The sequence below is a fragment of the Arachis ipaensis genome, chromosome B7 (assembly GCF_059453495.1).
Source record: "Arachis ipaensis isolate K30076 ecotype BB chromosome B7, ASM5945349v1, whole genome shotgun sequence".
Lineage (NCBI taxonomy): Eukaryota > Viridiplantae > Streptophyta > Magnoliopsida > Fabales > Fabaceae > Arachis > Arachis ipaensis.
Window position 1 is genome coordinate 100,489,005 of NC_142442.1, and position 12,778 is coordinate 100,501,782.

Consider the following 12,778-nt stretch of genomic DNA (forward strand, 5'->3'; position numbering starts at 1 on the left):
AGTCAATATTTTATTCTGAGCCAATATGGCATTCAGAGTATCAATTTCAAGAACTCCCTTCCTCATAGGCGTCCCATTATTCACAGGATTCCTTTCAGAAGTTTACATGAACTGGTTATTTGCAACCATGTCAATGAGTTCTTGAGCTTCTGCAGGCATTTTCTTTAGGTGAATGGATCCACCTGCAGAATGGTCCAGTGACATCTTTGATAGTTCAGACAGACCATCATAGAATATATCCAGAATGGTCCATTCTGAAAGCATGTCAGAAGGACAGTTTTTGGTCAGTTGCTTATATCTCTCCCAAGCTTCATAGAGGGATTCACCTTCTTTCTGTTTGAAGGTTTGAACATCCACTCTAAGCTTACTAAGCTTTTGAGGAGGAAAGTACTTGGCTAAGAAAGTCGTGACCAGCTTATCCCAAGAGTTCAGGCTATCTTTGGGTTGAGAGTCCAACCACACTTTAGCTCTGTCTCTTACAGCAAATGGGAAAAGCATAAGCCTGTAGACCTCGGGATCAACCCCATTGGTCTTAACAGTATCACAGATCTGCAAGAACTCAGTTAAGAACTGAAAAGGATCTTCTGATGGAAGCCCATGAAACTTGCAGTTCTGTTGCATCAGAGAAACTAATTGAGGTTTAAGCTCAAAGTTGTTTGCTCCAATGGCAAGAATTGAGATGCTTCTTCCATGTAAATTGGAATTAGGTGCAGTGAAGTCACCAAGCATCTTCCTTGCATTATTATTATTTTCGGCCATATTGTCTTCTTCTTTTTCGAAAATTTCTGTCAAATTTTCTCCAGAGAGCTGTGCTTTAGCTTCCCTTAGCTTCCTCTTCAGAGTCCTTTCAGGTTCAGGTTCAGCTTCAACAAGAATGTTCTTATCCTTGTTCCTGCTCATATGAAAAAGAAGAAGAAAGCAGAAAATATGGAATCCTCTATGTCACAGTATAGAGATTCCTTTATGTGAGTAGAAGAAGAGAAGACTGTAATGTAAGGAGGAGAAGAGGAAAAACTCGAACACAGAGAGGAGGATGGGGTTCGAATTTTTGGGTGGAAGAGAAGTGTTAGTAGATGAATAAATAAATAGAAGGAGATGAGAGGTGAGAGAATTTCGAAAATTAATTAAAATAAAAATTAAATTTAAAGTTAAATTTTGAAAATTAAAGTTTAAAATTAAATTAAAAATTAAAATTTAAAACAATTAGTTAATTAAAAAGGAATTTTGAAAAAAAGAGGGAGGGATTTTCGAAAATTAAAGGTAGAAAGTTAGTTGGGCAGTTTTGAAGAAGATAAGAATCAAACAAAAAGTTAAGTGGTTAAGATATTTTGAGAATCAAATTTTGGAAAGATAAGATTGAAATTTTAAAAAGATGTGATTGAAACAAAAAGATAAGATTGATTGAAAAAGATTTGAAAGTCAAATTTTGAAAAGATAGGAAGTTAGAAAAGAAGTTAGAAAAGATTTTAAATTTGATTTCGAAAAAGATATGATTGAAATTGAGAAAGATATGATTGAAAATTATTTTGAAAAAGGTTTGAAAAAGAAATTTAAAAAGATTTGATTTTGAAAATTAAAGTTGATTACTTGACTAACAAGAAACAAAAAGATTTGATTTTAAAATTTAAAGATTGAACCTTTCTTATTAGGCAAGTAACAAACTTTACATTTTTGAATCAATCACATTAATTGTTAGTAATATTTTCGAAAATTATGAGATAGAATTAAGAAAAAGATTTTTGAAAAATATTTTTATAATTTTCGAAAATAAATAAGAAAAAATGAAAAAGATTTTATTTTTGAAAAATATTTTGAAAAAGATAGGATTTTCAAATTGAAAATTTGATTTGACTCATAAGAAACAACTAAATTTTAAAAAGTTTTGAAAAAGTCAACTCAAATTTTCGAAAATTTATGAGTGAAAAAGGGAAAGATATTTTTTTGATTTTTGAATTTTTAATGATGAAAGAGAAAAACACAAAATTGACTCAATGCATGAAAATTTTGGATCAAAACATGTGATGCATGCAAGAACACTATGAATGTCAAGATGAACACCAAGAACACTTTGAATGTCAAGATGAATACCAAGAACTTATTTTTGAAAAATTTTCAAGAAAAGAAAACATGCCAGATACCAAACTTAAAAATTTTTATTCTTTAAACATTAACAAATTGAAGAATGCATATGAAAAACAAGGAGAGACACAAAACAAGAAAATATGAAGATCAAACAAGAAGACTGGCCAAGAACAACTTGAAGATCATGAAGAATGCAATGCATGAAATTTTCGAAAATAATTTTTAGAAAATAAAAAAGATGCAATTGACACCAAACTTAAATCTTGACTTTAGACTCAAACAAGAAACACAAAAATTATTTTTGGTTTTGTGATTTTATAAATTTTTTTTTTGGATTTTCGAAATTTAATTAGAAAAAATGAAAAAGAAGAAAAAATTTTTGTATTTTTCAAAAATAAGAAATAAAAAGCTTAAAATTAAAATAAAATTTCCTAATCTGAGCAACAAGATGAACCGTCAGTTGTCCAAACTCGAACAATCCCCGGCAACGGCGCCAAAAACTTGGTGTGCGAAATCGTGATCATTCCTTCCTTGGTAACGGCGCTAAAAACTCAATACGCACGTTCATGTTCTTAATTCTATTTCACAACTTCGTACAACTAACCAGCAAGTGCACTGGGTCATCCAAGTAATACCTTACGTGAGTAAGGGTCGAATCCCACGGAGATTGTTGGTATGAAGCAAGCTATGGTCATCTTGTAAATCTCAGTCAGGCGGATTAAATTGTTTTAAGAAATTATAGTGGATGAAAATAAATAAAATATAAAATAGGATAGTGGTACTTATGTAATTCATTGGTGAAAATTTCAGATAAGCGTATAGAGATTCTTTCGTCCCTCTGAACCTCTGCTTTCCTGCTGTCTTCATCCAATCATTCCTACTCCTTTTCATGGCAAGCTGTATGTAGGGCATCACCGTTGTCAATGGCTACTTCCCATCCTCTCTGTGAAAATGGTCCGATGCACTGTCAGTGCATGGCTAATCATCTGGAGGTTCTCGATCATACTGGAATAGGATTCACCCTCCTTTTGCGTCTGTCACTACGCCCAGTACTTGCGAGTTTGAAGTTCGTCACAGCCATCCCTTCCCGGATCCTACTCGGAATACCACAGACAAGGTTTAGACTTTTCGGATCTCAGAAATGGCCATCCATGGGTTCTAACTTATACCACGAAGATTCCAATATCTCGGACTCGGTCCTCTGTATTAGATATCCAAGAGATACTCATTCTAGCTTGTTTGCATGTAGAACGGAAGTGTTTGTCAGGCACGCGTTCATAGGTGAGAATGATGATGAGCATCACATAATCATCACATTCATCATGTTCTTGGGTGCGAATGGATTTCTTAGAATAGGAATAAGCTTGAATTGAATAGAAAAACAGTAGTACTTTGTATTAATTCATGAGGAACAGCAGAGCTACACACCTTAATCTATGGAGTGTAGAAACTCTACCGTTTGAAAATACATAAGTGATAATGGTCCAGGCCAGCCCCCATGAAAGTATAAGATAGCATAAAACTAATCAAAGATCTTCTACAAAGATAGTAAAAAGTCCTATTTATATTAAACTAGTTACTATGGTTTACAGAAATGAGTAATTGATGCAGAAATCTACTTCCGGGATCCACTTGGTGTGTTCTTGGACTGAGCTTAAAGTTTACACGTGGAGAGGTCATTCTTGGAGTTGAACGCCAGTTTGTAACGTGTTTCTGGCGTTGAACTCCAGTTTGCAACTTGTTTCTGGCGCTGAACGCCAGACTGCAACATGGATTTGGCGTTCAACGCCAGTTTGCATCATCTAAACTCAGGCAAAGTATGGACTATTATATATCGCTGAAAACCCCTGGATGTCTACTTTCCAACGCAATTGAAAGCGGGCCATTTGGAGTTCTGTAGCTCCAGAAAATCTACTTTGAGTGCAGGGAGGTCAGAATCCAACAGCATCTGCAGTCCTTCTTCAACCTCTGAATCTGATTTTTGCTCAGGTCCCTCAATTTCAGACAGAAAATACCTGAAATCACAGAAAAACACACAAACTCATAGTAAAGTCTAGAAATGTGATTTTTAATGAAAAACTAATAAAAATATACTAAAAAATAACTAAATCATACTGAAAACTATGTAAAAATAATGCCAAAAAGTGTATAAATTATCTGCTCATCATATAGCGAGACACTCTCATATTTTTCTGCCACTCTAGATGGAAAGCAGGCTCGTCATTCGCATCAAGAAAAAAGGGGTGGACCCCCTCAACAGCACGGACTCTAAAGAAAAAATTATTAAAGTCCTTAAAAGACTCATCATACATGGCAAAAACTTTATGACCCTGGGCCGACCTGAAAGAAACCCAGGAAGCTTTCTTTTTGGAAGACCCTCCAGGCTTGGCAGAAACAAAAAGATAGAGGAAAAGAGTCTGAGAAGGTGTTATGCCTAACTCTTGGCAAAGCAGCTGAAAAATCTTGATAAAACCCCAGGAATTCGGATGAAGCTGGGATGGGGCAATGTTACACGACCACAACAAGTCGGTCTCGAAAGCAGTAAAAGGAAATGTAATGTCCAACTGACTGAAGAAATATTCATAGGCGTAGAAAAAGGGACGCTCCCCCTCGACAGAAGTAGGAAAACAAACCCTCTCGTCAGAATCGTGCGCCACAAGCTCATAATCTCTCTCTCGGGCACCACCACCACAAACCCTATGACGTTTCCTTAGCTCACACAAAACTCAGCATCCACAACAGAGACAGACATTAAGACGAGGGAGTCTAGCCAATCGGACATCCCCTCGGGAACTTTAGAAGACATCTCTACAATGTTATTACGAGAAGACATGAGGCCAACTAATCCTACAATAAGAAAAGAAGATTGGATTACTAAAAAACATCTCGGACGAGGGGCAAAACAACTCGACTAATATGATACAGAAGAACAAACAGAAAAGGAAAACCCCAAGACTCAAACCAATGCCCTGGGGCATCCTTTGGAGGCAGTAACAAAGCAAGGTTTCAGGAAAAATCTACAGCTCACATCCCGACGTTTCTCAAGTCAAGAAAAGAATATCTCAAATAACAAAACGTTTCAAAAAAGGAAAACACGAAGTCATCAAAAGCCACTATCTTCCTACAGTCTATCAGCAAAGAGCATTGCCAACATCAAACATGCCAAGCGGAAATCCTCAAAGATACAACCTTTTTGTGATTCAAACAAAATCATCATTCCAAAGCTTCAAAATCAAAAGCACAAACAAAAACGGTGATAACATGCAAAACATAAAAGCATCAAACAAAGAGGAAAGGCGAAAAGGTTCATGCAAAAGACAAAGAAACTCCCAGAGCACACATTACAAACAGCAATTAGGCACGGCAAAAGCAGAAAGATCCAAAATCAAAACTTTCTCAAAATCAGACAGGAAAATGACGAGGGAAAGAGAAAGGAAGAAAAACCAACCTGAACGAAGAAAGAAGCTTCAAAGGAGATCGAAGATGGAAAGATGGAATCACCCAGAGAATCCTCAAATGATGCTGCAGCGTAAGAAAAGGCAAAATGCAGGCGAAAACAGAAAAGCGAGAGAGTAAAAGAGAAGTTACAAAGAGAAATAATGAAGAGAAACCGTTTCTTTGAGCAAATTTCAAAATAAAAGCCAAGGGAACGGGGCAATTAAAACCAATTAATGAAGGTATTAAACCCTCGCACGTTCCCAAGAACAGAATGCTATTATAAAAGCGCGCACTTTCAGAGAAAAATGTTCCACATTCAAAAAATTCTACAAAAAGAAAGAAGTCGACAAATGCTCGAGTTCGGCTTCTCCAGAGAAGGATCGAAGTCTAAGACTCGACCTCGAAAAGAAAGACTGAGCTCAAGCAGGGGCACTGTTCATACCTTGGGTCAAGCTGTCCGACCCGAGATGTTTAGCGACAAAGTGATCGACCTCTTCAAGTCAGACTATCCGACCTCTTCTCAAAGAGCTCAGCCAAATCGACAGGAAAGCCCAAAGAAGGGCCCAACTCAAGAAACACGACCCAAATCCAAAGGCAGACCAAGCCTATAGAGATAAGGGCGGTTCCCTTGAAGATAAGCTGACCTCAACTCAAAGATAAAGATAAGATAAGATTGCTAACTTATCTTATCTAAAAAGGTCACTCTACACCATTATAAATACACTGGAGCACCCAGGTATAACTCATACTCTGATTCTACAATAATCCTACTTAATACCCGTGCTAACTTAAGCATCGGAGTCTCTTGCAGGTACCCCCACCCTCCGGTGACCAAGGATCAGAAGTGCAGCCAGTCCAATAAGTCAGACACAACAGCTCCGGCCGCCACCAGCCAGCCGGACACGTCATCTCCGACCCGTACAGAAGATTTCATCCGAGATCGACCTACAATTTCAGGTAACCTCGGAACAGCTAGATCAATGGAAGTTTAAGTCACGGCTCCACCAAATGCAATTTGAGTGGATGAAAGCCAAAGGAATACTTCCAGAGATCCCCTTCCAGCTGCCCGATGATGAATGTCCCGAAATAAAAGGAAAAATTAGAAAGAGGAAATGGGAGGCTCTTACCTCACCAATTACCAGGATAAATGCAAGCATCATATGGGAATTCTTTGCCAACACGGCAAGGCCAGAGACAACCACTGCCCCAACTTACAAGAGTTATATAAGCGGTGTAGAGGTGGATTTTAGTCCAAAGACCATCATGAAGGTCTTAGGACTGCGGCCTACACATTTTGATGAACTATGTTATCAAGAAAGAATAAATGGTAGTCTGGATTACGATGAAATTGCTGGTGACATCTGTGTGATTAATGCTGATTGGGAGAGGGATAATCATGGAAGGCATAAACATTTGAAAAGGGGGGATCTCTCTTCTGAAGCAAAAGGATGGTATGAACTCATAAAAAGGTCTATTCTGGGCACTGTAAATACCTCCGAGGTCACTAAAAAGAGAGCTGTCATGTTGCATTGGATTATGGTGGGAGGGGAGATAATGGTCCATGAGATCATTGCAGAGGATATTCAAAAGATATCAAAGAAGAATTCAAAGGAAGCCTGGTTACATTACCTAAGTACTATCATGTGGTTATGCATGAAAGCCAGGGTACCACTAGAAGATGCAAATCCAATTTGGTTGCACTCAGGCGAGCCAATGACTCTGGAAAGAATGATGAATGTTACAGTTGCTCAGCAATGAAGGAGACAACAGAGAAGAAGAAGAGAGGGAGTACAAGTGGAAGAACAACAAGAGGAACAACAATTCCAGGGACAAGCTTCTGGTGCACTGAATTTAAGCCAAATCCATAATGCCATTGCAGAAATGTCCCAATAATACTTGAGGGCTCAACATGAGCAGTATGTGAGAAATTAGGAGCAGCAGGAGAACTGGCAGCAGAAAATGATGGAGAAACAAGAAGACTTCAAGCAAGACTGCTAGAGCAACATAGGGAACAATCAAATCAATTCCAGGAGTCTTTCAATAAAATATTTGAATGACAGGATTAGTTTGACGAATATCTTCAAGACCTTAGATAATGGAAGAATCTCTACCACACAGCTAATGAGGCCAGGAACAAAGACAGAGTGGAATATGATGTGAACACTCAAGCGTGTCTAGACTACATAACCCGCAGCATGCCACTATTAAGCAGAGGAATCAAACCATATCAAGAATGCACTGAACTCATGGATTTTCATGTAGCTCAAGCAAAAAGCAAGCAAGAAAGAATGAAGCAACACTTGGTGGATGTTGGACTATGGGATGAGGAGAGATTTGGGACTGAAGACCAGCTGAAAGAAAGAAGAAGCAAGAAGAAGCAAGATTGATAAACCACTATTTCATGATTTATCTTGTGCTCAATTGAGTGGATTTTATCTACTCTTTACCCACTTATTCATACTATTTGCATGGTTTTACATTTGCCTTCCTAATTATGTGCTTTGATTGAAAACATGTTTTTTTGGACTTATATTTGCTAATATTAATCCTCTCTTATTACCATTAGATGCCTTGATATGTGTGTTAAGTGTTTTCAGAGATTATAGGACAGGAATGGCTCAGAGGATGGAAAGGAAGCATGCAAAAGTGGAAGAAATACAATAAGTTGGAGAAATTGCTAAGCTGTCCAGCCTGACCTCTTCGCACTCAAACAGCTATAACTTTAGCTACAGAGGTCCAAATGATGCGGTTCTAGTTGCGTTGGAAAGCTAACGTCTGGGGCTTCGATTTGATATATAATATGATATAGTTTCCCTGACGCTAGGCGATGCGACCGCGTGATCCATGCGGCCACATTGCAGTGACGAAAAACCAGCGTGGCAAAATTCGAAACCAGCGAATTCTGGACTGTTTTTGACCCAGTTTGGGGCCCAGAAAACACAGATTAGAGGCTATAAAGTGGGGGAATGCATCCATTCATGGGGAGGCTCTCACATTCACAATTTGAGGAGTAGATGTAGTTTTTAGAGAGAGAGGTTCTCTCCTCTCTCTTAGGATTAGGATTTAGGACTTCTCTTAGTTTTAGGAGTGACTCTAAATCCCAGGTTCAACATTCTTTTTTACTTTTTATTTGTCTTTTTACTTTCAGATGCTTCAATGCTTGTATTAGATATGTTGCCCAATTGGCTTATGAACCTTTCCATGTTATGACTTGAATTTATGTTTAGACGTAGTTTGATTGCTTTATTTACATGAATGCTTTTAATTTAATTTAGATATTTTCCCTTTTGGTCTTGGTTAAGAAATCAGTAACTCAGGAGTTATCCAATTCAACAGCATAATTGTTAATTGTTATCTTGCCAATTGAATTGAACTTCAATAATCCCAATCTTTTCTTAGGAAATAAATAGGATTCGAAGATCAAACTAATTAATCCCTTGACTTTCCTTTACTTTGGTAAAGATTGACCAAGTGGAATTAAGATTCAATTTTTATTATCATTGATAAGGATAACTTGGTCTGGACTTCCAATTTCTCTTACCTTGCCAAGAGTTTAGTTTACAGTTATTTATTTATTTTTATTGCTTTGAAAATATACCTGTGCCCATTGCCCAAACTCCAAATTTCTCCAATTTACAAACTCATAACCAATAATAAGAACATACCTCTCTGCAATTCCTTTAGAGGTTAATAAGGTGGGGGAAGAATCCAATTCTCATCACAATTGATAAGGATAACTAGGATAGGACCTCCAGTTCTCCATACCTTGCCAAGAGATTTTATTATTGTTAATTTATTTTACTTGTCATTTAAATATACCTGTGCACATTGCCCAAACTCCAAATTTCTCAAACCCCCAAATTTACAATCTCCATAACCAATAATAAGAACATACCTCCCTGCAATTCCTTGAGAAGACGTCCCGAGGTTAAATACTCGGTTATCAATTTTTAAAGGGGTTTGTTACTTGTGACAACCAAAACGTTTGTACGAAGGGATTTTTGTCGGTTTAGAGACTATATCTACAACGCGACTATTTTTATGACATTCTTTACTGGCAAAAATCCTAACGTCAAAGATGCTAAGAATAAAGGAAAGCAACCAGAGAATTGAAAGGTGGTGTTGCTCCTTGCCTATCAATAAGAAAGGTTGTGTTTTCATTTTATGAAGTTTAAATCCTGTTGTTTACTTTCCCTATGTTCCTTAAGTGATCTGGTTTAAGTGCTTGCTTTCATCTTCATCAACTTAGATGTTATGACCTGTCCCTTTTGCTTTTTTATTCAATAAGAGAAACTGGTTGAAATAGAAAGTAACTATCCAATATGGTAGAAAGAAGAATGAGGATCGGTGGTGGTAATTGCTTGATTAGTTGGTAAGCTCAATAATAAAAGCTACAAGGTAGAATGTCTCTTTCTAAGTGTAAACTTAGTTGCTGTCAGGAACCTTCAATAAATAAAGATCCTTGGAAGAAAAGAAAAAGTCAGAAAGAAAGAAAGAAAAGCCAAAAGCTGGTAACAAAAGAATGAAAGAAACAAAGAATAAAGGCTAGACACCAACAGCTTAGACCTTAAGACATATGCCTGTGGTGTCTTTGTACTGGGATCTGCTTGGATGATTAGGTTCTAAGGAGTGTTTCAACACTTGGTAACTTGGGTTAACTAACCCGGGATTATCAACCAAAAGTCCACTATCAAGAGCAATCTAGTTACAAGACATTTAGTAACCCAAAGAGGTGTTGGGCATCAATGCTCTTAAGAAGAATTGTAAGCCAAGTGTCTGTAGTGAAGATGTGTTGAAAATTAAGCCAAAGAGCTGATGCAACACTTGACATTGAGCTACAATTGAGAAATAAGTTTCTGAAGCAAAAAGGAATAAAAGAAAAACCTGACAAGGATCAATAAGCAATAAGGTTCACATCAGTAACTTTAGTTAACATTAAGAGAAGACATTTTACATTTGGAAGTTGCTAATAATTGAGTAACACTCTGTCTGCATAAAACCCTATAATCCACATTCAATTAATTGCTAATAAGGACATACATGCTTATCTGTCTTCATTCCTTTTTCTCATGTTTTAGTGCTTGCTTGGGGACAAGCAAGGTTTAAGTTTGGTGTTGTGATGACAAGTCATCTTATGCTAGTTTCACAAGCATTTTTCTCTTGTTTTCTTAGGTTTTATACACTTTCTTGCACATTAAGCAAGTGTTTGGATTGAGATTTCATACATTGCCTAAGTCTCTTGAACATGGTTGTTATTATGCTTTTTCATAAGGTTTTGAGCTACTTTTAATATATGTTATGAATGATGCAAATATCCTATGATTATAGCAAACTTTGAGGCATTGTATTTGATTGATTGTAGGAGCAAGGAAGAAGAAAGGAAGATGCAATGTTGGCAACAACGTTGAACCACCAACGTTGAAGGCAACGCTTTTGTAGAAAAAATAGGTGCCAACGTTGAGGGCAACATTGGTAATCCAACGTTGCCTCAAACGTGGAAAGTTGCAGAATGCTGGTATGGCATTGAAGAGAACGTTGGAGGTCCAACGTTACCTCCAACATCTTCCATGGTTTTCAAATCATGGAGCTAAACGATTTTTGAGCGACGCCTACGCGTGAAAAAGTAAAATTTTGATATCCACGCGCAAGCGTAGGTCACGCGCACGTGTGGAATGGCAAATTTGACCATCCACACGTACGTGTGGGTCATGCGTATGCGTCATCAGACGAACTTTGGAGGTCCAACGTTGCCTCAAACATTACCTCCAATGTTCGCGATGAGAAGCCCAGAATTTGAAGTTGGAAAAATGAAATTGACGCGTGCGCGTCTATGACGCGTACGCGTGGGTTGAAAAAAGGCAATCCACGCGTAAGCGTGGAGTATGTGTACGCGTCGAGAGGCAAAAATATCAGGTATTTTTGGACTTTACTATAAGTTTGTGTGTTTTTCTGTGATTTCAGGTATTTTCTAGCTGAAATTGACGGACTTGAGGAAAAATCTGATTCAGAGGCTGAAGAAGGACTGCAGATGCTGTTGGATTCTAACCTCCCTGCACTCGAGGTGGATTTTCTGGAGCTACAGAAACCTAATTGGCGCGCTCTCAATTGTGTTGGAATGTTGACATCTAGAGCTTTCCAAAAATATATAATAGTTCATACTTTGCCCAAGTTTTGACGATGCAAACTGGCGGTTAAACGCCAACTTCCTGCCCTATTCTGAAGTTAAACGCCAGAAACAGGTTACAAACCAGAGTTAAACGCCACAAACAAGCTGCAACCTGGTGTTTAACTCTAAGAAGAGTCTCTACACGTGAAAGCTTCAATGCTCAGCCCAAACACACACCAAGTGGGCCCCAGAAGTGGATTTATGCACTATCTGCACTTAGTTACTTGTTTTTTGTAACCCTAGCTACTAGTTTAGTATAAAAACTAATTTTAATGATTTATTCTTATCCAGTTTTCATATTTCAAAACTGAGACCATTGTACACGTTTGGAGGCTGGCCTCACGGCCATGCCTGGACCTTCATCACTTATGTATTTTCAACAGTGGAGTTTCTACACCCCATAGATTAAGGTGTAGAGCTCTGCTGTTCCTTATGAATTAATGCAAAGTACTATTGTTTTTCTATTCAATTCAAGCTTATTCTTATTCCAAGATATTCACTCGCACTTCAACCTGTTGAATGTGATGATCCGTGACACTCATCATCATTCTCACCTATGAACTCATCTGCAATAGCTTGAGTGTGTATCTCTTAGCCCCCTGGTTCACGATCGGTGTCTTCGTGGTATAGGCTAGAATTATTGGCGGCCATTCCTGAGATCCAGAAAGCCTAAACCTTTTCTGTGGTATTTCGAGTAGGATCTGGGAAGGGATGACTGTGACGAGCTTCAAACTCGCGAGTGTTGGGCGTAGTGACAGACTCAAAAGGATATGAATCCTATTCCAACATGATCGAGAACCGACAGATAATTAGCCGTGTGGTGACAGCGCATTTAGACCATTTTCACTGAGAGGACAGATGGTAGCCATTGACAACGGTGATCCTCCAACATACAGCTTGCCATAGAAAGGAGTATGAATGATTGAATGAAAGCAGTAAGAAAGCAGAGATTCAGAAGGAGCAAAGCATCTCCATACGCTTATCTAAAATTCTTACCAATGAATTACATAAGTATTTCTATCTTATTTTCTATTTTAATTATATTCTAATTATCAAAATCCCATAACCATTTGAATCTACCTGACTAAGATT

General features: G+C 37.8%; 1 non-coding gene across 1 annotated transcript; it reads left to right on the plus strand.

The window, feature by feature from the left end:
- Positions 1 to 258: 258 nt before the first annotated feature.
- LOC148553523 (small nucleolar RNA R71) lies at positions 259 to 366 on the plus strand. The gene has a single exon (XR_015893041.1). It is a non-coding gene; the product is annotated as a small nucleolar RNA R71 (small nucleolar RNA).
- Positions 367 to 12,778: the final 12,412 nt, after the last annotated feature.